Below are 22,992 nucleotides of genomic sequence, written 5' to 3'. Positions count from 1 at the left end.
CTCAGGGGATGACTACATTGTGTGATTGCAGCTCATGTGGGCACACCTGCACTAATCTAGCTAGTACAACTAAAAAGAGCAGGGAAGATGTGGTGATGCAATCTTCAATGTGGGCTGCACAAGCTTGTCCCAAACCCTGGGTATGTACTTGTGATCCTACCCCACATCAGGGTCTGTGCCACTGCATCTTCATTGCCATCGTTAGCTGTGCTGGCTCAATTAAAGCTAGCCATGGGTGTGGCTACCTGGATTGCGACGACGCCTCTGATTTCAGTGTAGACATCCCCAAGTGCATAGGTGCTGGAACAGTTTGTACAGTGGGGGTGCTGAAAGCCATTGAACCAAACTGTAAACCCTGTATATGAGAGAAACCATTTCAAGCCAGGGGGCGCACCCGCACCTCCAGCATCCCTTGTTCCAGCACCTATGCCACAGTGTGGTGGCCAGTCCATACAAGACCACAGATAGCAGGAGGTGAGGTTAGAATGATATAGCCTGGTAAAGCTTAGGAAGTGGAGGAGTAGGACCTGCTTGAAGCTAATGCAGAGGGAGTGAGAAAGCCCATATATAGATTCAAGCAGGGGACCCTGCTGCCTGTCTGAATGCTGCCTAGCAAACCTGACAATTAAAGCCCAGCTCAGAGCCTTCAGCAGCAAGTGAAGATCAGACTGGATCTGACTCAAATCAGCTTCACTGCGTCCAAAGCAGGGAGGAGAAGAGGCCAGGATGGCATGGAAGAGATAAGTGTCTGAGATGCTGCGGAAAGGGAGAAATGCCAGAGAATCTATGGAGTCCACCAGGGACTTCGCTATTGCAAATTAATTTTATGTAACCCCAAACCAGTAGCAACATGAGAGTTTTGTCATCTTCAGGCACCAGTTTAGCTTTGACGTTGTCCTCGTTTGTAGGGGTTTTTTTCTAAATTGTCTTGATGTCCTTAATTTGCATAATTCCCAACAATGCAGCTTGGCAGGATTTTTGCTCTGAGCTAATGAAGAGATGGCAAAAATAAACGTGTCACATAAGATTTGCTTATATTTTTCCGTAAGTGAACTGCCACCAAGCAATGATTTGCTACGAGGGTCAAGCTTGTGGGAACAGTCAGACTGTTCTGCCAGGCACAGGAGGTGTTTGCTTTGCCCATAGTGCACAAGATTGCCAGAGCCAGGAATGATAGACTGACGGACGCTGGCAGAGAGCATGAGTTGGAAATAATACCTTTAATACACCCAGGGCTAGCCTGCGAACGCTTCCCTGCCGTTGGGGAGCAGTAACGCACAAGAGTCACCCCATTGGCTTTAACAGGGGAAGAATGGGTCACACAAGTGAGGAAGGGGGTCACAATTTGGCCCAAGGCAGTTTGCAAATTGACAACCAACTAGAGAGTAATTGGTCACTCAGGGTTATATTCTGAGCCCACTCACTCATGTTGTGTAGTACCTCAGCCCCATTGAAATACATGAAGCAAGCTACTCCCAGAGTAAGACTGGGCCAGTCTTGCCTTTATTTAAAAGTTAACTCACAAAGAATCACGTCCTATGCTCCTTACTCACCTGTGACCAAGTGCCCTTAAACAGGCAAACTCCCACTGAATCTGATAATCTACCTGAAAAAGGACCTCTAAAATTCGCCTTCTAACAGCCACCAACTCAATGCCATTCAGAGACTAGATCCCCCCAGTGAGGGGCTATGGTTTGAATTTAAGGAATGATGTTCTAGCAATGCTCAGAAGAGCCAGAAAAATATCCTCGCAATTGATTGCACGCTTGTGAATTGTTGTTATGATATGTGAGATATTCTTCTGCAGGTTTTAAAGAGGTTCACTGCTGTGATTACAACACATTTGCGTCCAATAATAGCTATCGATGTTACCTGGAGTGTCCTATTTTTAGATTTATTTTCTTCCAAATTGTGGGCCGCCTAGGACCTTCTGTCCTCTCATACTGCTCTCATTAACATCACTGGCAGCTCTCCACACATAGTGAGAGCAGGAGTTGGATCCATTTATGAAATTAGCTCCATTAGCCCAGGAAGAAACAATATTCTTTTGCCATGAATGTCCAAATGGACACGAATGCCTTTCTGCTTGGCTGTTGGGAGCTGGGGATTGTGCAACTGGAAAGCAATTTCCCCTAGATTTTGCAAGATTTTACCAATTATCTCCAAGTCATGAGGTCTTAATGATCTCAGGATGAGTAATACCCAGTGAATCAGGAATAACTGGTGTAAATTTTTAACAGCAAGGGTAATTAATCATTGGACCAACTCCCAAGAGATACGCTCTACCTGGCCCACAAGTTATTGTGTTTGGTACAGGAATTGCTAAGTGAAATCCTCTGGCCTGGGGTGATCACAGGGATCCCTTTTGTCCTTAACGTCTATAAAAGTCAGCTTGAGAGGAGAATCACTCTCATGACGTTTTGTTGATTTGATCGGATGTTCTTACTTTAACACTTTCGCCAATTCTTGTGATTTTATCTCAAGTCGTGTGATATTGAGTGCTTTTCTTCAAGCCCCAGCCCTTGCAGTCCTGTGATGACGGGAGAATCTCACATTAAAACAATTTAAAAAGTAAATATCCAGTCTTCATGGTTGTGGAGAAAAGCTTGAAAACACGATGTCCTAAACGGTCCAAAATAAAAAGAATCAAAAATGTATTATCTTCTTTTTTTAAATGGCGTGAAATTTAAGCCACTCGCACGATTTTATGGGACTGACATATGCTATTTGAACACTTGAAGTAGGCAACCCTGCAAGCTTGAATTCAATTACGTAGAACTGGTCTGTACTGGGAAAGAAACCCACCATCTGCTAGTTACTAAAACAGTCAAACTTTTCCTGTGAAAAGAACTCATCAGCTTCTAACACCCGGACTTAGTGGACACTGAATGAGCCCCAGGATAAGGTGCTGTGCTTGACTACTGTGCAGATAGTTCCCTGATACTGTTATTCTGAGCAATGCTCCTTATTTACTCTGTGCCCCTCGTCCATTGGCGAGGGGGTGTGTTTTGTAGCGTGTTAGGCTAGCAGATAGGACACATATTGGCTGCTGTTTTGTCTTTTCATTAGCAGGATCCCTGAGGTGCAGAAGAGGAGATGGCTGTCTATCAACCACAGGGGGAAAGGAAATGCTCAGTTCAACTCCTGATATTAGGGAACTTAAGAAATAATGTGTCGGGCAAGTGAAGCAGAGCTGGAGAAGGCAAGAGAGCGAATGAGAAAAGGGAGTGAGATGGAACGAGAAGGAGAAAGGAGGCAGTTGGAAGGTGAGGTTGGTCTGGTTATGAGCAGGCACAGCTCCCATTGATCACTCATGGAGTTATGTCCCCTTTTAAGTAGGGCTGGCCTTAGGGTGACCAGACGTCCCGATTTTATAGGGACAGTCCCGATATTTGGGACTTTTTCTTATATAGAGGCCTATTATCCCCCACCCTCTGCCCTGATATTTCACACTTGCTCTTTGGTCACCCTAGCTGGCCTTGGTTCATGGTGAAGAAGGCAGTGAGATCCCCTACGCGCAGGGAGATCGGCATGCCTCGACCCATTGCCTTCACTGGCGCTGGGCATGTGAGTGAGGGCATCTGGATGGGGCACCTAGAGAAGGCCAAAGAATAAAGCAGTGTGAGCTGAACCCATTTGCCAGTTTGGAGACCAGGCGCAATGGTGAGAGGCACTATAGAAAACACGGGCCTAGATGAGACAGTCAGGGGCAGAGAAGGCAAGAAGAGGAACAAGGGAGAAAGAAAGGAACAGAGAGAGGAATAGAGACAGGCAGAGTGGAGGAGACCAGACGAGCAATAGGGGCGAGACAAGGAGAGCAATAGAGTATATCTCCAGCATCCGATTTATGATTTTCCTCCCTCCCTGAAGCTGAGCAGCGAGAGGCCGGGATCATCTGTCTTCATTACATCACCCAAATAGGCTCTGTCAGTTTACACTGTAAAACTAATCAATATCCCCCTGCAGACCTTGCAGACTGCTGGCCCCCCGTCATGCTTTAGTAGGCAGCTTCTACCTCCGGTGGTGCAGGTTGGGAGCGGGGGGGGGGGGGGGGGGGCGCTTCTGAGGGGCTCTGAATCCACAGACAGACTTACACTCATCTCTTGGTGTGTCTCTCTCACACACAGAGCCCTCACTTTTTCCTGTCCAGCAAGAAGCTCTGTGATTTAGGGGTGGACAGACCTGGGAAAACTATTGCAAGGCATTGTCTGCAAATGTTCATTTAATTTTTTTTAATGAATTTGCTTTGGCCATGTTCACACCCTTTTTTTCTTGCTTGCTTGCTTTCCCCATAGACATTATCTATCTATCTATCTATCTATCTATCTATCTATCTATCTATCTATCTATCTATCTATCTATCTATCTATCTACTTTACAGGGCCCTTCACCATCATATCCAAGCACCTTGGTGTTTGCTTTCCACAAACATTCAAAGCAAACTGCTTGCACAAGTTTATCCAGTGAGGAAGCAGAAAGCCACACTGAATGGCTTATCTGACTGGTTGCAACTGCACAGCACAATTCAGAATTCTAATCTTCTCCCACAGAACCGTCAGGTAAACACAATCCAATAGGACAGTCATTGAATAAATGCAAACAACAAACACGTTTGGGAAAATCATGATCGGCCTGCGGGCATTCTACCAGAGGAGAATGAAGCACTGGGCTAGATTATCAGAAGAGTTCAGCTTCCGTTTCGGCACCTCCACTTTGGTCTAGAATGCCAAAAACTTTCAGTAGCCAGTAGCTGCCATTGTCCTGCAGAAGGGAGTTGCTAGGTGCAGAGCTCCTTTTTAAAAATCTGGGCCCACCGTCATAGAATAAATTGTGAGCTGCTCATTATTTGTTCAGCTCTAGCGACCGACACACTCCGACATTAACCCAGCCTGGAATGATTCTTCCACGGTGCAAATTTCAGCCCACCACAATCCCTGGCTGTGCACTGGAAATTCTCTTTGTCTCCTCTGTGTCTCTGCATGCTCAATCCTCACGGATAGGGACAGGGAGTTAATAAACCTGAGCCATAAAGGTCAAGATTCAATCATCCAGTGCTGCTGGATGTGAAGCAAAGACACTGAGGCTTTCAATTGCTTGGCAGGCCTGGGCTTGGCTGAAAAATGATGGAGAGGCAGGGTGGGGAAATGCCACAGGAGTTTGCAGGGGTGTGTGGTGAAAAGGGGTTAACCCCTTCAGTGCTCCCTGAAAAGGCTTTTGACCTGGTGGCAGGTTTACAGAGGGATACCCATCAAAATGACTGGAGCGGCTGGATACTGCTTTCTATCACAGGAGTGTTAGGGGGCTTAACGAGTTCTAGTCTGTAGAGGGCTTTTAAGCTTTAGGGCCTGTTGAAATAAATGGGAATCTTTCCACTGACTTCAATATGCTTTGGCTCACATCCTGAGTGTGCTAGAGAAGTGCAAGAAGCCAAACATCCACAATGTAAATCCAGAGTAACTCCACAGAGTTCAACAGCGTGACACCGTTACACCGGTGTAACGGGAGGGTTTGATCCTAAGTATTAGTACGATTAGCTTCTCCTTTTTGTTTAATAACCAGGCAGTCTGGAAGAATGCCCCAGGCCGTTCTGCTGCTCTCGCTGGGATGGGGGCCCGGCTTGATGACCTCATTAGGTCGCTTCAATCTGGAACTTTCATGGTTATCCCCAGGATAAATGACTCCTCAGCTCAGGCAGATGTTTGAGAGACATTGAGCCCGGTTCCTCTGCCTGGCTCCTTGCGCTATCCTTTGCAAGGGGTGTGTGAAACAACCCCAAGTTGAAGTGCCCACGCTTTGCAGAGGCATACGTGAACACATGAGGTAGATGTGCTCCGGCTCACCCAGGAGGTATGGGCTGGATGCAGGGATCACTGGCTGAGGCTGTCTGCTCTGGGTTTTGCAGGTAGCAGATCAGGTGTTCCGAATGGTCCCATCTGTTCTTCCAAACTATGCACCTACAGAAGGCACTATAGAGCAGAGAACCAGGCCACTGGGGTTTATCCTTCGATCCTTCAACCCGCTTAATGTTTCCAACCCCAGCTCTGGACACACAGTGGGTATGCTCCAAGCTTTGCCTAAGAGCAGGACCCGGCATTCAGCTCCATTCAGCCCTCACCCCTTTGCCACTGAATGCAAGCTAGACTTTCACTCCTGCATCCACAGCCCCGTGGGCTTTACCAGGCTGCCCGACGTCCATTGCCCACAGAGGGTTGGTGCAGAGGAATCTCCCAGCTCGAGGGGATTTGGAATGGCCACGCCGCCCATGGTGTGGAGGGTGAAGGCTTGCTCCTTGCTCACCATGCCCCTCCGCCTTGGCTGGGTTGAGCTCTGCTGCCAGCACCTGGCTAGTTCCTTCCTAGTCCCCTTGCTGTGGAGATGGGGGTGCACTCCTTCCAGGCGACAAGCGTCCGCCATCCCACGAAGCAGCTGGCAGCTCCCCCAGAGTCTCAGCCCCTTTCAGATTCAGGTCCTTGTATTTATTGCCACAACCGCTTCTCCTCCCAGCGCCCTGGACCTCACGGTGCCTGCCTAGGGATCCCACTAACACCCCGTGCAAGGTGAACACCCTAAATCCCCCTCGCTCAAGTCCTGTGGGTTAGCCCTGATTCCAGCCACCGACATAGCTGCACTAGTGCAGAGATGCAAAGTCACCATGTGCCCTGTTGGGGAACCATCACTGCTTGGAACCTAGGTGATTTGCACAGGTACACATTGTGGCTTAGAGCAGCTTAGCCTGTCTACACATGGGCTTTGCACTGGTACCTGGCTGCCGACGGCTGGAATCCAGGACTACTGCCTAATTCCTGGTTTCTCACCATGCTGCTGCTATGCTCCATTTGAATAATCACACACCAGCATTCCCTCTGACAAGGAATCTGTATGCTCAGAACCATTAGACTTGATATAAAGTGACAACTGATAGCAAACTGTATTGGCAGCCTCTCATTGAATGTAATTAGTCAACAGCAATCCTCCTGAATCAATTCATACCAGCGTAGCTCAACTTTAATTCCGTGCTCCCCAGGGCCCCGAGAAGTGACTGTGGTTTTGTTGTTCTTCGCTTACTTCGCTCTTCAAGGCCTTTTGTTGACAGCGGTTGATCTCGGCAGCGTGACCAAGCTGATTTCAGGTGTGAAGAATCCAAGCGAAGAGAAAGTGGCCAAGGGAACAAGTCTTATTTTCACTAGCAAATAAGAAGCTTTGGAGGGGAGAGGGGGGTGTTTGAATACAGCGTTAGTTAAAATTAGCAGTGCGGCCCATGTTCTAGCTATCATATTGGTTATTAATGACAGGGGACTCTGGAGGTGCTGTCTGAAATCAGGGCTTTGTTGCGCTAGGTGCTGTACATACACACAGGAGACAGTCCCACCCCAAGGAGTTCACTAGTGAAATAGACAAAGGAAGGATGATTATCCCTAGGTTACAGATGGGGAGCTGGCACATGGGAGAAGTGACTCGCACAAAGGTCACAGGGGGACCCTGGGGCAGAGCAGGGAATGGAACACAGCTCCCCCCCAACCCCCACTTCAGTGCCTTACCTGCAAGACCCACCCCCCACCCTGGTTTTCGTTTATATATTTCATCCCCACGGCCCCCTGTGCCCAATACAACTGGCCCAAGCTCATCTGCAAGCTCCCAAAACAGCCCAGATTTAAGTCCTTCTTACACACCCACTTCTGCGACTTATTTTAGCACCCAGAAGCCCCACCCATGCCCAGGGGCCCAGGAGCTAGGGGCTGTCCATACCCAAAGACATGTCTGCTGCCCTTGGGAGATTATATGCTAAATGGCCATGGCAGACAAAGGCACAGGAGGAGAAACAGACTTGCGTAGGTGACTTGAGCAAGGTCATTCATCAGGTCAGTGGCAGAGCCCAGATCTCCTGACTCCTTGCCTGTGCTCTGCCCCACAGACACTGAACTGATCTGACCGGTATATGAATTGCCCACTGCCTCTCTTCCTCCAAGCTTTGTCTTGTTGTCTGTCTGTCCTTAGCTCCATAGCAGTTACAGATCATGGGCCGGGGAGCTACTCTCTTTCTATCGCCATGAACAGCTTTTGTTTTGCAATGAAAGCGTCCCCAGGATTCCGTAGGGCCTTTCTCGTCTGTGCAGCTGCCCATGTTTCCAGAGGGATTGGACAGAGAACCAATGAGTTGATGTGCTCACCCCTTCCTTCTCCAACCCCAAAACAGGACAGGGGCCAGGTGCTCAGCTGGTGTAAGCCTAGCACCACCGAAGTCAATAGGACTACTCCGGATTTGGCCTGCGATGTTCAGGAGGCACAGAGTGTGAGACTTCCCCCCGCCCCCAACCCATAAGCCGGGCTTCCGATTGTCAGCAAAAGTCTCACCCAAGACAAAACCCATCCATCTTGCTCCCAGCCGCGCTGCTAAAAATAAGCCAATGAAGTAGCAATCACCTCTGAGCAGCGGCAGCTCCGTTAAAGCGCCAGGCACCTGTGTTCAGGCTCCTCGGTGCGAACAGGCCAGGAAGCTGATAAGCTCGCACCTGTCAGGGGCAGCTCGGCCATTCCGTCAGCCTTCTTAATTGAAGCTGTAGGCTGCAGCTTATCAGCTGCTGGCTCTTCCCAGATAATGCCTGGCGTTTCTGGGCAGCCTGGCTGTCCTTCCAGACTGAACTGAAGCACCCCCCCAGCTCTCAGCACAGACACAAGGGAGATGCCAGTTCTCTAACCACCCCCAGCCTCATCCCCCAGCCGGGCCCTGGAGTGCTGAGCGTCTGGCGGGGAGGAGGTAAACTTCCCTAGGATTCCCTATTCACTGGATTCTTAATTAATAATGACCAGTTACTAAACGCAGGTTACTGTGACCATTTTTCTAGTTACTGCTTATTCCTTCATAATTGCTGGTTGTTATTTTCCATTTGTACTACGGTAGTGCCTAGAGGCCCTGGCTTCATTGCACTAGGCCCTACACAAACGTATAACACAGAGACAGCCCCGGGGAGCTGCCAGTTTTAAGCAGAGCTGGGATTAAAACCCAGTTCTCTTGGCTCCCGTTCCATGGGACCACACGGCCTCCCATAAAAACAAACAGAGTTAGTGACCACGGCCGGGTGAGACGTTTATGCAAGATCAAAGGTACCGGTAGCCAGGAGTCCAGGGAAATGAGACTCCCTGGGATGGTCTAACACCTCAGAGGCAGAATCTGCTTAGAGAATTCTTGACTCCCTCCTTTTTTCGTCCAGCGATATCTTCCCTACTCTGCCCCATCCTACATGTCTGCACCTGGCATTGCCGGGACGGGGCGGGCGTGGGGGTGACGTAAAGAACTAACCAGGGAGCAGTGGGATCCTAGGAGTGGACCGAGTCCTGCTGAGGAGCCAGTCGGAAGAGGAGCAATTAAGGCTCTTATTCCTGGGTACCAGCGTATGAAATGTATTTAGTGTCAGTGTATGTGTGTCTCAGCACCTGAGCGCATACATGGGTCCCTCACAACACCCCAGGAGGGGGATAATTGTTATTCTACTCCATTATATAGCAGGACTAACTGAGGTACAGAGTAGTTAAGTGACTTGTCCAGGGTCACGGGGCAAATCAGTGGCAGAACTGGGAACAGAGTCCAGGAGTCTTGACTCTGAGTCCTCTGCTCTTAGGACTAGATAAAATCCTTCCCACAGCTTGGGCTAGAACCCAGGCATCCTGAATGACTGTCCTCTGCTCTAGCCACTAGAGCAGGGGTAGGCAACCTCTGGCACTCTTGCCAGAACTGATTTTCAGTGGCGCTCACACTGCCTGGGTCCTGGCCATCGGTCTGGGGGCACTGCATTTTAATTTAATTTTAAATGAAGCTTCTTAAACATTTTAAAAACCTTGTTTACTTTACATACAACAATTGTTTAGTTATATATTATAGACTTATAGAAAGAGACCTTTAAAAACTTTAAAATGTATGACTGGCACGCGAAACCTTAAATTAGGGTGAATAAATGAAGACTCGGCCCACCACTTCTGAAAGGTTGCCGACCCTTGCACTAGAGGATAGTGCCTCCAAAGAACAACTCAGTTAGTTGTCCCTCTCTGTGCAGATGTATGCTGGGAGGTGGATCCATACTGATTTGATGTGTTGGATATTTGCATCAGTTTCCGTTACAAACACCCATTCGTCATGTAGATCTCCAGGCATTTCTTTAAAAGGGGAGATTAATTTAGGGAAGTTCTCAAATCCAATTTCCTCTGGCAACAGCTCTTAGGCCATGCGCAGTGGAGATACAGACTCCTGTTCTCCTGCTGCGACTGAAGGAATTTGATGCTGTGCTGCCAAATTTGCAGGGCTGCGAACACATTCTCACTCTTGATTAATGTGAGTAATTTCTGCTCGAAAGAGGGTTGAAATGAGCAGCTAAGGGGAAGCGAGCAGTGAGGGTTCCCCTCCCTCCCCATCCCTCTCCACTGTTTGCATTTTACCATCCCTGGCATGGACTAACAGATAAACAAAAATGCTGGACCAGTTTCAAGAGTAGCAGAAGGCACAGGAGGCAGGGGGCATCTCCGAGGATGCTCAGATGCTGTTGTGCTCTTGTTTGGTTTATAAAAGGGAAGAAATTAGCCATTGGACCCATGGATCAAGCCCAGCCATATCATATTTAATCAGTAGCTATCTGGGAATTCCCTACACTCCATGATCCCTCTAACCTTCACAGCAATGGCAGGGAGAGAACTCAGATCCTTCTAAAGCACATGCCCCTGCCCCCTAAGATAAAGGAGACTCTTCTGCAGCTCTATAGGGGCTGTGACACACAGGTGAGCAGCCTGTCCAGTGGCACGCAGGGGTGCATGAATACCCCAGCTGGCACATTGTACTGGTTTTCGTGTCGGTGGCTCCTTCCAGCATTTTACAAGCAATGACCTGAGGCACACAGCGCCTGGGAAGCAGCGAACTGTTGATGGATGGATGGAGATGCTAGGCCACAGAGGTGAAATGACTTGTCCCACATCATGGAACATGCCAATGGTCAGAGCCAGGAACAGAATCTAAGAGTCCAGACTCCAGGGCACTACTACCAGTAACTCACTCTTCGATTGCACTTTTGAGACCCATATCGCCAAGTACTTGACAAAGGAAGTCAGCATCATTATCCCCACTTCACAGAGGGGGAAACTGAGGCCTGGAGAGGCGAAGAGAGTTGCAAAGTGGCACAATAGGTTAATGTCAGAGGTAGGGCTAGAGTCCCAACCCCATGTGCTATCTTCTGGGCCCCCCAACCCCTCGTTAGCTTAGCCTTAGCTCAGGACAACATTGAGAAGGGGTTCCCGCTGCTGCCCATCTTCCAGGGGCACAAGAAGGGCTGCCTTAAACTTTTCCTGTTGTGCCCAGACTCCACTCAGACAGCTCCCCGCTGACACCAAAGAAGATTATGGAGCAAAGTGAGATTGGGCCTCTGCGATCCAATTTACGCAGCAGCCAGGGCCGGCTCAGGGGGACGTTGCAATAGGCCCCCCTATTTGGCCCCCCATCCCCAAGAGACACCATGTAGAAGCTACAGTAGAGATGTGGCTGCTATACAGCAGGGTCAAAAACAACAAGGAGTCTGGTGGCACCTTAAAGACTAACAGATTTATTTGGGCATAAGCTTTCGTGGGTAAAAACCTCACTTCTTCAGATGCATAGAGTGAAAGTTACAGATGCAGGCATTATATACTGACACATGGACAGCAGGGAGTTACTTTGCAAGTGGAGAACCAGTGTTGACAGGGCCAATTCAATCAGGGTGGATGTAGTCCACTCCCGGGGGGGGGACCCCTGCTGGGGCTCGGACGTCTCCTGCCACTGCAATACCGCTGGGTGCCACTGGAGGGCGGTTCAGCCCCAGCTGGGGGCCCTGACGCACGTGGGATGCGAAGCCGGCCGCTGAGGAGCCGGCTCCGAGCAAGGGCCAGAGGCGGGGTGAGGGGCGTCCGCAGCTGCTTCTCCAGGCCCAGCAGCGGGTGTGTGGGCCGGGGGAGGGGAGGGTCTGTAGGGTGAGGACACGTCCCCAGCTCCCCCCCCAGCCTCAAGGAGTCCCCGTGGGACCTTGTGTAGGTGGCCTCAGTTTCCCCCTCTGCAAAATGAGGTTGATAAACCTATGCACCTGCCCCTCCCCCACTCTCCTCTGGCGGGTAGCCCCCGTAACAGACACACTCTGCTCGGCTTCCCCACGCGTGCACGTGGACACACACTCTGGCCTGTTTCCCATGGCGTGGATACAGGCACCCACTGCTCTGCTGTCCTGGCACATGTGTGTGCAAATGTGTGCGCACAAACGCATGCATACACCCGGCTGCCCAGTGCACACTGCTCTGCTCTCCCTCCCCAGCATGTGCACACACCCATTCACACATTCTGCTCTGCTCTCCCTGACACGCATTTGCACACCCCCCCACACACTGCCCTGCTCTCCCCTCCCTGACACACATAGGCACACACCTCCTGCTGCCCCGGCATGTGCACCCCCACACACACACTGCCCTGCTCTCCCTGACACACATAGGCACACACCTCCTGCTGCCCCGGCATGTGTACCCCCCCACACACACTGCCCTGCTCTCCCTGACACACATAGGCACACACCTCCTGCTGCCCCTGGCTCACGCAACTCCCCCTCCCCACTGCCCTGCTCTCCCTGACACACATAGGCACACACCTCCTGCTGCCCCTGGCATGCCCACAAACACCCCGCCCTGCTCTCCCTGACACACATAGGCACACACCTCCTGCTGCCCCTGGCAATGTGCACACCCCCACACACTGCCCTACTCTCCGTAGTGCACACGCACCCTGAGAAACACATGCTCCCAGCAAATCAGGCTGCTCCCTCGGCCCCATTCCCAGCAGCTGCTGGCTAAGCTGGGCGAGCCGGGGGTGCTGGATGTGTGTTCCAGACTCTGGCTGGCGCGCCCTGGAGTGTGGACGCTCTGCTAGTCCCAGAACTGCTGTCTGTGCGCTGTGCAGGTCCTGGGGGACCCGGGCCAGGCGTTCTGGGGGGTTACAGCAGAGGGGCTCGGCGAGGAAGCCTGGCGCAGCCTGCTCCGCTGGGTTATGTGCAGACAGCTCGGGACTCGGTGCCGTTTCCTAAGTCTCTTGTGGCTCTGGCTTTGAGGTGCCCTGTCAGAGGAGCTGGCAACTGGCTGGGCTGGACCGGGTGCTGCCACACCTCTGGCGTGAGGTGGTTTCCTTCTGATCCAGGATTTACAGTTTGGTTCTGTGGCTCTCAGCACCCCCACTGTACAAATTGTTCCAGCGCCCCCGGCACCTTCCTCTGCGCGTCTCCCCCCCATCCCACCCCGAAGTGACTTAAGATACCCACCAAGGGCACAAGCCTTTTAACGTCCATTCCCACGTGTCCTCCCCCTCCGTGTCTGTGTCAGTGGGGTGCACGGTGGAGCCAGAGGAGAGCGTGTAAGGGGGGATGAGCGGGTGTGCACAAGGGTGCAGTTGGCAGGCTGTGTCCGTGGATGCTGGGGGGGTGAGTGGGAGGGTGGCAGTGCTGAGGTGTGCACGGCGGGTCGAGAGGAAGGAGAAACGGGGCTGGAGCATGACTGGGGCGGAGAGGAAGGGGACATGCCAATGTGGGTGAGGATCAGATTTCAGTGCCGGGAGGCTCTGAAACATTCTCTCCTCTCCTTGCAGAGGTGCTGCTCAAGGTGTATTTGGTGGCCTGTGCCCTGGGCTGGGAGTCAGGAGACCTGTGTTCTGTTCCCGCCTCTACCACCAAACAATTGTGTGACCTCAGGTAAGTCCCTGCACCTCTCCGTGCCTCAGTTTCCCCTCCTACCCTTCATCTATTGTGTCTGTATAGACTGCAGGCTCCCTGAGGCGCGGAGCGTGCCTCGCTACATGTCCGCACGGCATCTACCACAACGGAGCCTTGATCTCAGGCGAGACCTCTAGGTTCTACCATAATATAATTAATAATAAAATGTGGGCGGTGCTGCCTATCCCTGCGGTTGTACCCTGGGACATCCCCGCTGAACCCAATTGTCTGTGCAAGTCTTCAGCCCCTGAATTTTCCCACCAGTTGTTGTAACAACAGGAGCCCTAGTGTAGACAGGCTGCTGGCGTTTTGACCAACCCGCTCAGAGTAGGTCTAGATGACAGGATCGTGAAAATGTTAGAAGCCCATCTACACTAGCACTAGCAGCAGTACGGGATTGTAACGTGCCAATGTCTAGTGCAGACAGGGCCGGAGTGTCTCAGCCCACAGGTTGCTCAGGGTCTCCTGGCTGTGAGTTGTAAGTGCAGTGCCGAGGTGCTGTGTGATTGGAAATGGATTGTGGTGGAAGGAAGTTCCATGGGCACTGCAACCCCCTGCCCTGAATCAGACCAGGTGGATTTTGTGCTGGACCTGCCCAGCTCACCACACCCGGGTCTCAGGCTGGAGAGAGGAGGATTGGAAACCGACCTGAGAACAAGGATGAACAGGTTGGGTTTAGACAAGAGAATGAGAGGAGGGATTGTGGGGGGAGGAGAGAGCTCCCACATCTAAACTGGGCTCTGAACCAGCCACTGAACCTAGACACTTGAGCTAGATCAGATCCAGGTCTGAGTTGTGGGGCTGGCCCCCTATCTTCTAATGGGCCAAAACCCTGGATCCCAACAGCCTCAAACCTCGCATCAGAACTTTGCAGCTTGGACCCAGCTCTACCAAAAACAAACAAAACAGGGAATGACCTCAGTTCTTCCTCTTGCTCCCAGGGCCAGCGCGGGTGCCCAAGCAGGTGGTGGTTCAGATATGGGGAGTATGCAACTGGCTGGAGGAGAAAGGCCGATGCATGGAGCAGAGGGTGACAGTCAGCACTTGCCCAGCAAGTGACTGACAGCTAGAGAGGTCCTGGCCTGGGGCTCAGTGAAGGTCGCGTGGCTGGAGGAGGTGGTGGGAATGGCAGGATTGGCCAGCCTGCGGAGAATCCCAGCAGGATAACGATGTGTGTACTGGGCTGCCAGCCAGGCAGGTTCCCTGCAAGCAGGATTCCCAGCAGAACAAGGACCCTGCTGCATGTCAATTGGGGACAGAAGAGGCAGCGTGGCAGTAGGATGCCACTGGGATCTCCCCCGCAGCCTGCAGGGATAGGCAAGCTACAGGGATGCCACCTGTTGGTTCTTTCCCTCGCGCTGTCCAAGGGGGTGATCAGCCGCTCTTTCCTTCCGCTACCAAAGCCCGGGGCCCTGCGCCATCCTCTCCCCCTGGGGAGGAGTGGCTTTTCGTCTTCTTTTCAATGAGTTCTTACAAGGGGAGGAAGAGAGTCACATCCTCATCTGGCAAAATGTCAGGGAGTGATTCAGAGAGAAGGCGAGCGGCAGAGAGAGGCAGCCCACACAGGAGAGTTGTTTCTAGTTTCCAAATGTCAGCATGTCCTTTAATTAAATGCTGATTAACTGGGGACGCGCTCCCTCGCGCTGGAACAGGGCTGCTGCTGTTAACATCAGGCTGCTCCAAGAGCCGGGGCATTCGGCTCTCGCTTCCTCTCGTCCTGGGGGGATAAACTGTCTGGTTCAAAGGGGGCAGTGGGGGGGCGGGGAGCCAGCAGGAGAGTGTGTGGTCTCATGGCTCGGGCACTGGGCTGGGAGTCAGGAGACCTGGGTTCTGCTTCTGCCACTGAGCTGTCATATGACCTTGCCCAAGTCACTTTCCCGTCTTGTGCTCTCGTTTCCCCTCCCACCCTTTGTTGTGGCTCATTAGGCAGTGAGCTCTTCGGGGCTGGGGCGCGCTCTCGCTGCAGTATTGTCTACACGCAGACATTGCACTGGTTTAACTCAAATGAGTATTAAACCAGTGCCAGCCCTTGTGCGGATGCTCTTCTTTCGGCTTAAAAGCAGCTCATTTTGCCTCAGCTTAAACCTGTTCCCCGTCGAGTTCAGCTAAACTGCAATAAACCTGTTGCAGACCAAAATGAATGTCCACACAGCCTCTTGCACTGGTTTAAGATTATACCTAGAGTGGTGCTGCTTTCTCATGAAGATACCCTGAATGTATGTGTTGCTGGGGCCTCTGGGCACTAGCGTAACACACCTAATAACAATGGCCTAAACCTCTGACAGTGTTCTTTTGTTCACAGAACGCCCAAGGCCCTGCTAGAGCACCATGGAAGCCCAGGGGATGTTGCCCTTGGCTTGACCGGCGTTGGATCGCTCTCCTCTCTTAATTCCCCTGTAACACTGTGCTACGATTCCCAAGTACACATGCGTGTTTGATTATATCAAGTACATAGACTATTGTCAGCAAGAGATGCACTCTAGCTCAACCACAAGATAGGGGCTGGATGCAGGGTGACGTTCTCTGGCCTTTGCTGTGCAAGTCAGACTAGAGGGTCAGAATGGTCCATTCTGGCCTTAACACCTGTGACTTGACACAGATTTGACTTTTGTCGGCTGCCTACGTGTAATTCGGCCCTTGTCCTGTGGCACGTGGAAGCCATTCAACTCCAGAGCTCCCAGGGGACAGAGACTTCACAGGAAAAGGAAAGGAAGGCCCCACAGCCACGGCACTGAGTAGTGTAGCTCCGTTACAGACAACTGGGTAACCCGTCTGCAGAAGACTCACTGCAAGGTGACAGCACCTCAGGGAGCAATGTGGAGCAAGATTTTCACAGCAGCCTTGGGGATTTCCACACACTGACATGAACAGATGTGTCTCAGTCCCCTAGACTGCTTTGAAAATGTCTGCCTCCCAGACAGCATATTAAATCTCTTATTGGACAGCCCCCTTTGAGAGACCACTTCTGTACTATGTCCAGTCAACGACTCACATGAGGAAAGGCTGGTGGATAGGGCGCTGGCCCAGGACGGTACAGTCATGTCTCAGGCACTATTGACCCAGAACCTCCTAAGAAATGTTAAATAGTTCAAGCCCTGTTTTTCCATGCCAAGGAGTGGGAGGAAGGGTTTATTTTCCCTCTTCCTGAACAGCAACTGTTGCCCTTTGCATTATCCAGTTCTGGCATCCGCACCAAAAGATCACGCCGTTTACACCTTCCTCCTGTCGGTAGGCGGGCTCTGGCTGTCTTGTGGGCAGAGCAAGTCCTCTGAGAACTCTGAGGCCCTTTTGCATTGCTAAGAGCTGGTGTGAAGCGCTACACAAAGGATACCCTTCGCAGTGCACAGCAGCAAATTTTGTTTGTCCTACAAAACCCAGCAACCACACTAGGTATCTTTAAGTGCCATCTACTGGCACCTTATTTATTAACTCATTTGCATATATACACCTATAGGGCACTCCCACAACAGCCACCGCCTTTACAGCGTAGAGGGGCATTGGATTGGTTGGTTGGAAAATACACCCGGTCTCCTTGGGTGATGTAGAGCTGTCAAAAGGGCTCTGTGTCAGCACGGTTCCCAGCCTCTAGCATAGGGGGCAGAGTGGGGGTATGTCTGGGGCATGGCCAGAGCACACGGCACCTGGACTATGGGAATGCAAAAGTGACTAAAGCTACCTTTTCCCTACCTCCCCTTCCATCCCTGCCTGGGGCAACCGAGAATCCAGCCCTGAGTCTGTAGAAATGGAATTGCACGAGCCTTGTGCTCCTAGGGGGGAGAGTTACCCCTCCCCCAAACATCAAGCCGGGGGGGCTGTCATGTGACAATGGCAGGGCAGGGGTACTCAGTTATTTTTTGTCATGGTCCAGATTTCCCAGTCCAGGTCCAGACTCCAGAGAAAATAATACCAATAATGATAATAAGTAAATAAAAATATTTCAGGATCTGTTCAGAAGCATTTGGCAGTCCGGATTTGACCCGCAGGCTGCCTATTGACTCCTCCTGGCATAGGGAGCCACTTTCTTCTGACACCGAATAAGGAACTTTGTTATAATAAAGAAGACAAGGTGATCCCTAGAGCGCTTTCTCCCTCTACTTCACTGCAGATTAGACCCTTCCCATGCCCCCATCTGCCAGGCTTTCTGCTTCAGATTTAAAGAGGCATGATCAGTGCTGGACACTTGTCAGGGCTGTTTGTTAAGCGCAGGCCTTAAGGCCGAATGAGCAGAGAGGTGGCTGGAAAGCCTGCCTGCCAGTGGAAATCCAGGGGTGAACCCCAGCTTATCCGAGCACCAGCGAGTCTAACCCTGGACCAGGCAGTGCCGTCCTTGTCAACGAGCCGGCGGCTGCTCATTAAATCCCGACCCTCAAATCCCGAGCGGCACAGTGCATTGCACTCCCTTGACCCTTGCTCGTGGTCTAGCATTGCTTGCCTGGATAGCATCCCAGCGCCCGAGTTCACAGCCCTCCGCCCCAACAGGTACTAACCCGCTCTGTCCTGCTGCTTGCCCTGCGTCTTGTTCAGCCTCCGCGCCTGAGGTTTGGTGAGGCGGGAGTTGGAGGGGAAGCAGGATGAATCATTTTAGAGGAAGACAGATTTCCATATCCCCCTGCTGGAAAATTAAAGTCTGCTCTTAGTTTGCATCCCAAACGCGATTGCTCTGGGAACCCTGCCTTGCAGCGCCTTGGAAAGCACGTACCTCTCAGCAGCCGGCCCTGTGGAGATCAGTGCCCAGGCCGTCTACCTGGCAGCGGGATCTTCCTTCCCCTCGTGATGGGCATCATCTTTTCTCTGAACGCCGAGGTAGTCGAAAGCTGCAACTTAAAGGACTTGACAGACCGGGGAGGGCTGGATGGACTCATTGTGCATGCAAGGCAGTCATTGGCTCTGCCTCTCCGGCTGCCGTGCCAGTAGGTTAGGTTACACGTGTCATCCCTCTCCTCTGTTCCTATTATTCCTGTGTCACTGTCCTTCCCCGCTTGGTGCTAGAAGGGAGGAGGAGGAGGTTAAGTTATTGCTCTGTGTGTGTGTGTATTAACAAGGCAGCACGAGTCAAGCCTGCCGCCTAGCGTAGGCACTGGAGCAGATGCAAATGCTGCTGGAGGCAGAGACCTGTCTAGCAAAGCCACCTCTTCTGCCATCGCCAGTTCTCGCCCTGCACAGTGCAGCATATGGTGTATGGTTTTTAATTTCCTGGGCACGACACTTCTTATGGCGACTAGCAGGTTTCTCGTTGCTCTTTATCAGGCCTTTTATTAACCCCCCACTAGATCCATACAGGCCAACTGGCCCCTTTGGCTGAGCAAAGCGCTTCCCCTTTTACTGCTCGGTGCTTCCTGTGCAGTGCTAAGTCCTTGGCCAAATTCTTGTCTCCGGGGTTTGATTCCCAGCCAGTGCAATGAGACCGGTATTATGCCTTTAAGGCAGCATTTTCCCAACTTCGGGGGAAATTAAACCAATCATGCCCCTTCTTCCACCCTGCCACGTGGTGTTAACGGCAAACCCCAAATGAGCTGTCACTGAGTCGATTGTGTAGATCTTCACGATGTGATCAAGATAGTTAACATTTAAAGTATTGTCATTGGCATCTGAGCTAGCAACCATTTTGTTTCAGGCTCTCTGCAAACTCAGGCAGAGTCGCTGCATGGGTTACGCTTGTCACGCTTTGTTTGAAGTGTTTTTTGCAACCATAACAGCTAAAAGCTTACTTTTTTTTTTAACATGAAAGCTGAGGCTCTAGAAAACAGTTTGAGAAGCTTGCCAACCCCGCTGTCTAGTACAGAGGGACATGCCCCCATACTTTTGTGAAATGCTTGTTTAAGGACAGGATGATGGGAACTTTATCACTTGAAATCTTTTTCCATCCAACATAGTTCAGTGGAGTTAAAAGGGATTGCTACTTTCCTCCCCATATTTCCTCCCCCTTATTTATAGCTCTCGAACATGGGCAGAGCTCTGGTGGCAACCGCTGTGCTGTGTGTGGAGTTAGGCTTTGAAAGCATTAGACTTTGTTTGGTAAATGCCAATTTCCCTGTACACACACAAACCGATGAAAAGGTATTTCCCTCTATAATAATCAGAATGTACAGATCGGCAAAGTAAGAAAAACGCTGCTTGAGAACTTATTAGAATTTGATTTAAGGCTGTTTACTTTGTGTCTTTTGACACGTGATGTTGACAGTTTGTGTTTTAATGGTTATAAAGCTTTTAACTTTTTGAATCTCTTCATCGACGATCATTAATAATTGCTTGACCCTCCTACAGTCTGAACCCCCCATAATTTCCTGCCAAGCCTAGGTATAGTTAAAGTGGGACAACTTTTGTGTCTAGACAAGCCCCTAGTCTAGATGTGACCGTAGCGTATGTAATAGCAGGACCCCACCCTGCTTCATTCTGCCTAGTACAGTATTGCCAGGGAATCAGTCAGTACTGTAAAACCCTTATTTTATGAGTTCATAAAATCAAAAGGTTCATAAAATCGAACCCCACAGGTTCAGGGCCTGGTGAACTGTGGTTTTTTTCTTGTCCTTCACCTCACTGCAATGGGGTTCCCCGTGCACGGAAGGCATCGGAATGGGAAGCTATGCCGACCTGTTCCTCATTGTAAAATCGAGGCACCAACTTTCCAAAGTGCTGGGGGGTGCTCGACCCCCGGCTCTGCCCCAGGGCCCGCTCCATCCCTTCCCCCAAGACCCCACCCCACCTCTTTCTGCCCCCACTCCATCTCTGCCCTGCCTCTTCCTGCCCAGTTCCGCCACCTCCCTTGGGCGCACCGCGTCCTCGCCCCCCCCCCCCCCCCCGGGCCTCCTGCATGCCGCGAAACCACTGATTGCGGTGGGCAGGAGGTGCTGATCCACGGAGCCCGCCAGCGGGCAGGAGGCACTGGGGGGGGGAGTGAGGAGCAGATAGGGGGGCTGCTGGTGGGTGCTCAGCACCCACCGTTTTCCCCCCATGGGTGCTGCAGCCCCGGAGCACCCACGGAGTCAGCGCCTATGCCTGGAGTATGTATAAACATTTCCTGTTTCTGTCTAATCTATTGCTGTTCCCACGTGCTGATCCCGGCAGTGTCTCACTGGCACTCTCATCCTCTCCCAGGTATTGAAAAGAACAAAAATGATCCAGTTTGTGTGCATGTGGCATAGCAAATGGATTTGCTGTTTTCGCAGACTTGGGTTTTTTTTACAAAAGGAAAAAAGAAAAAATTAATCACTTCATGCTGCTGCAGTTACAAAGCAATACAAAGACTGGCAAGCAATTTTAATCACGGACCCATTGTATTGCTCTGCCCAAAGAGTGTTTTGTAAGGATGATGAGGACAGCAGATGCAAACAAAGAATTCTTCCATTCATTTCATTCTTCGGTAGTGCCTAGAATGGTAGTTAAGTTCTCACAGATCGACAGCAACGTCAGATTTCGCTGTTGTCCCTATGATATGCATAATGGCCACTTAGAACTGCCCAGGAATAGAACCCAGATCCTCCTGCTCCAGAATCGAAGGCCTCTACTGCTTGGGCTAAATGAAGAAGGTTGCATCTGAAGAAGTGAGGTTTTTACCCACGAAAGCTTATGCCCAAATACATCTGTTAGTCTTTAAGGTGCCACCAGACTCCTTGTTGATTTGGGGCTAAATGAGACTCTCCTTAGCAGCATAGGGCCTATATGCCGGTGGGCAGTTCTGATTGTATCCACTAGAGGGCAGTGGTTTGCAGCTGCCTAATCCAATTAAGTGCCACACTCTGGCTGTGAATAGTCTTGCAAGTCTTTGCACTGTTGAAGAGCGAAGAGGAATGGAGGAATTCTCAGAGCCAGCTGCTGCAGGGGGTTATTTTTGAGCAACAGGCAAGAAGCACGGGGTTTGGTGGGTTATTGACAGTGCAAATGAGTGTTTGCAGGATCAAATCAAACAGGTGTCAGATGGTAACAACTTCCAGCTGCTACCGACCTGGATAAGGCTTAGACCAGCCCAGCTACAGACTGGAAGGCTTTATACTTAGTCCTGCCTTGAGTGCCGGGGAGTGGACTAGCTGACCTCTCGAGCTCCCTTCCAGGTCTATGATTCTATAGCCAATGCCAAGCCCCTGGGCTAGTTAGTCTTTCTCCAGAAGAGTTCCTCGTGGCTTCTCAGAAGTTTCTGGTACAATTGCCCTGGCAAGGTAGAGGAACGGAACAGACTTGTTACTCTGTTATCTTCTGAACATGAAGTACTGGCAGGGAAAGGCTATTTATTTAGCATCCAATTTCCTAGACTTGTACACATCCTTCTCTGGGAATAGTTCCAGGTGCATTTTCAGCAGCTAGTCTCCTGTTGGTCGGGTCTCTGCAGAGGCTGGGTCTCTGCAGGGAAATGTGGGCACATGGAGTTCCCAGCACTGCAGAAATCACGGAGAAATGACCAGCCCCCAAGATGTGGATGGAGGGGGAACAGGAGGAACAGATCCAGAGACGCAGAGATTGGGGACTCTTGTGGGCACTATACTTGTGCTCCAAGGAGAGACTGATCAAAGTCAAGTGAGTTCACTAGTGAGGAAGAGAGGGTGCATGTGCACACACATGGACACACATACACTATGCACGCATAGAAACAAACACATACATTTAAATAGAGCCCCATCTCAGTGGCTGGTAAATGAGAGGGCTCTGGTTCTGACAGTACAGATGATACAGCGCCTGACACAATGGGGCCCTGGTCCCTGGCTGGCACCTCTAAACTCTACCGTAATATAAACAACGTCAGTCATTTATTACCATGCCACAAACCAGTTTCTCATGGGGTAAGTGAGTTTCTTCAAGCAGGGCCCCATCAGAGTGTGGCCCCATTGTGGACAAACATATACCAAACAGCGCCAGGCTTGGAAGGTTTACGGCCTTGTGTGCTACTGTAACATAAAAAGCAAATAGGAATGGAGCAGCAGCTCCGCCATAGTTAAGGTTGAGAGTCACTATTAGAAGATGACTATTCTAAAAATTCACATGCTGAGCGTAGGGTTAGTGCTCCAACTTTGGGGTCATTAGAGCAAGCGGTTCACGAGATTTTAGCACCCCTAAAAAACATACGTTTACAGTCAGCTGCTTATTGCAGTACAGTAGAACCTCAGAGTTGCGAACACCTCGGGAAGGGAGGTGGTTTGTAACTCTGAACAAAACGTTCTGGTTGTTCTTTCAAACGTTTACAACTACTGAACAGTGACTCAATACACCTTTGAAACTTTACTATACAGAAGAAAAATGCTGCTTTTAA

The 22,992-nt window shown here is 50.9% G+C and overlaps 1 long non-coding RNA gene across 1 annotated transcript in view; it reads right to left on the bottom strand.

Annotated features, from left to right (window-relative positions):
* The window catches only part of LOC117875784, a 57,380-nt gene extending 38,657 nt beyond the window's left edge, over positions 1-18,723 (bottom strand). Inside the window, exon 1 of the long non-coding RNA XR_004645353.1 lies at positions 18,454-18,723. This is a non-coding gene — a long non-coding RNA (uncharacterized LOC117875784). The remainder of the gene's footprint in view (positions 1-18,453) is intronic.
* Positions 18,724-22,992: the final 4,269 nt, after the last annotated feature.

Source organism: Trachemys scripta, chromosome 4 (genome assembly GCF_013100865.1).
Source record: "Trachemys scripta elegans isolate TJP31775 chromosome 4, CAS_Tse_1.0, whole genome shotgun sequence".
Taxonomy (NCBI): Eukaryota; Metazoa; Chordata; order Testudines; family Emydidae; genus Trachemys; species Trachemys scripta.
Note: the sequence above shows the minus strand (reverse complement) of the source record. Positions and strands in the feature narration are given on the sequence as shown.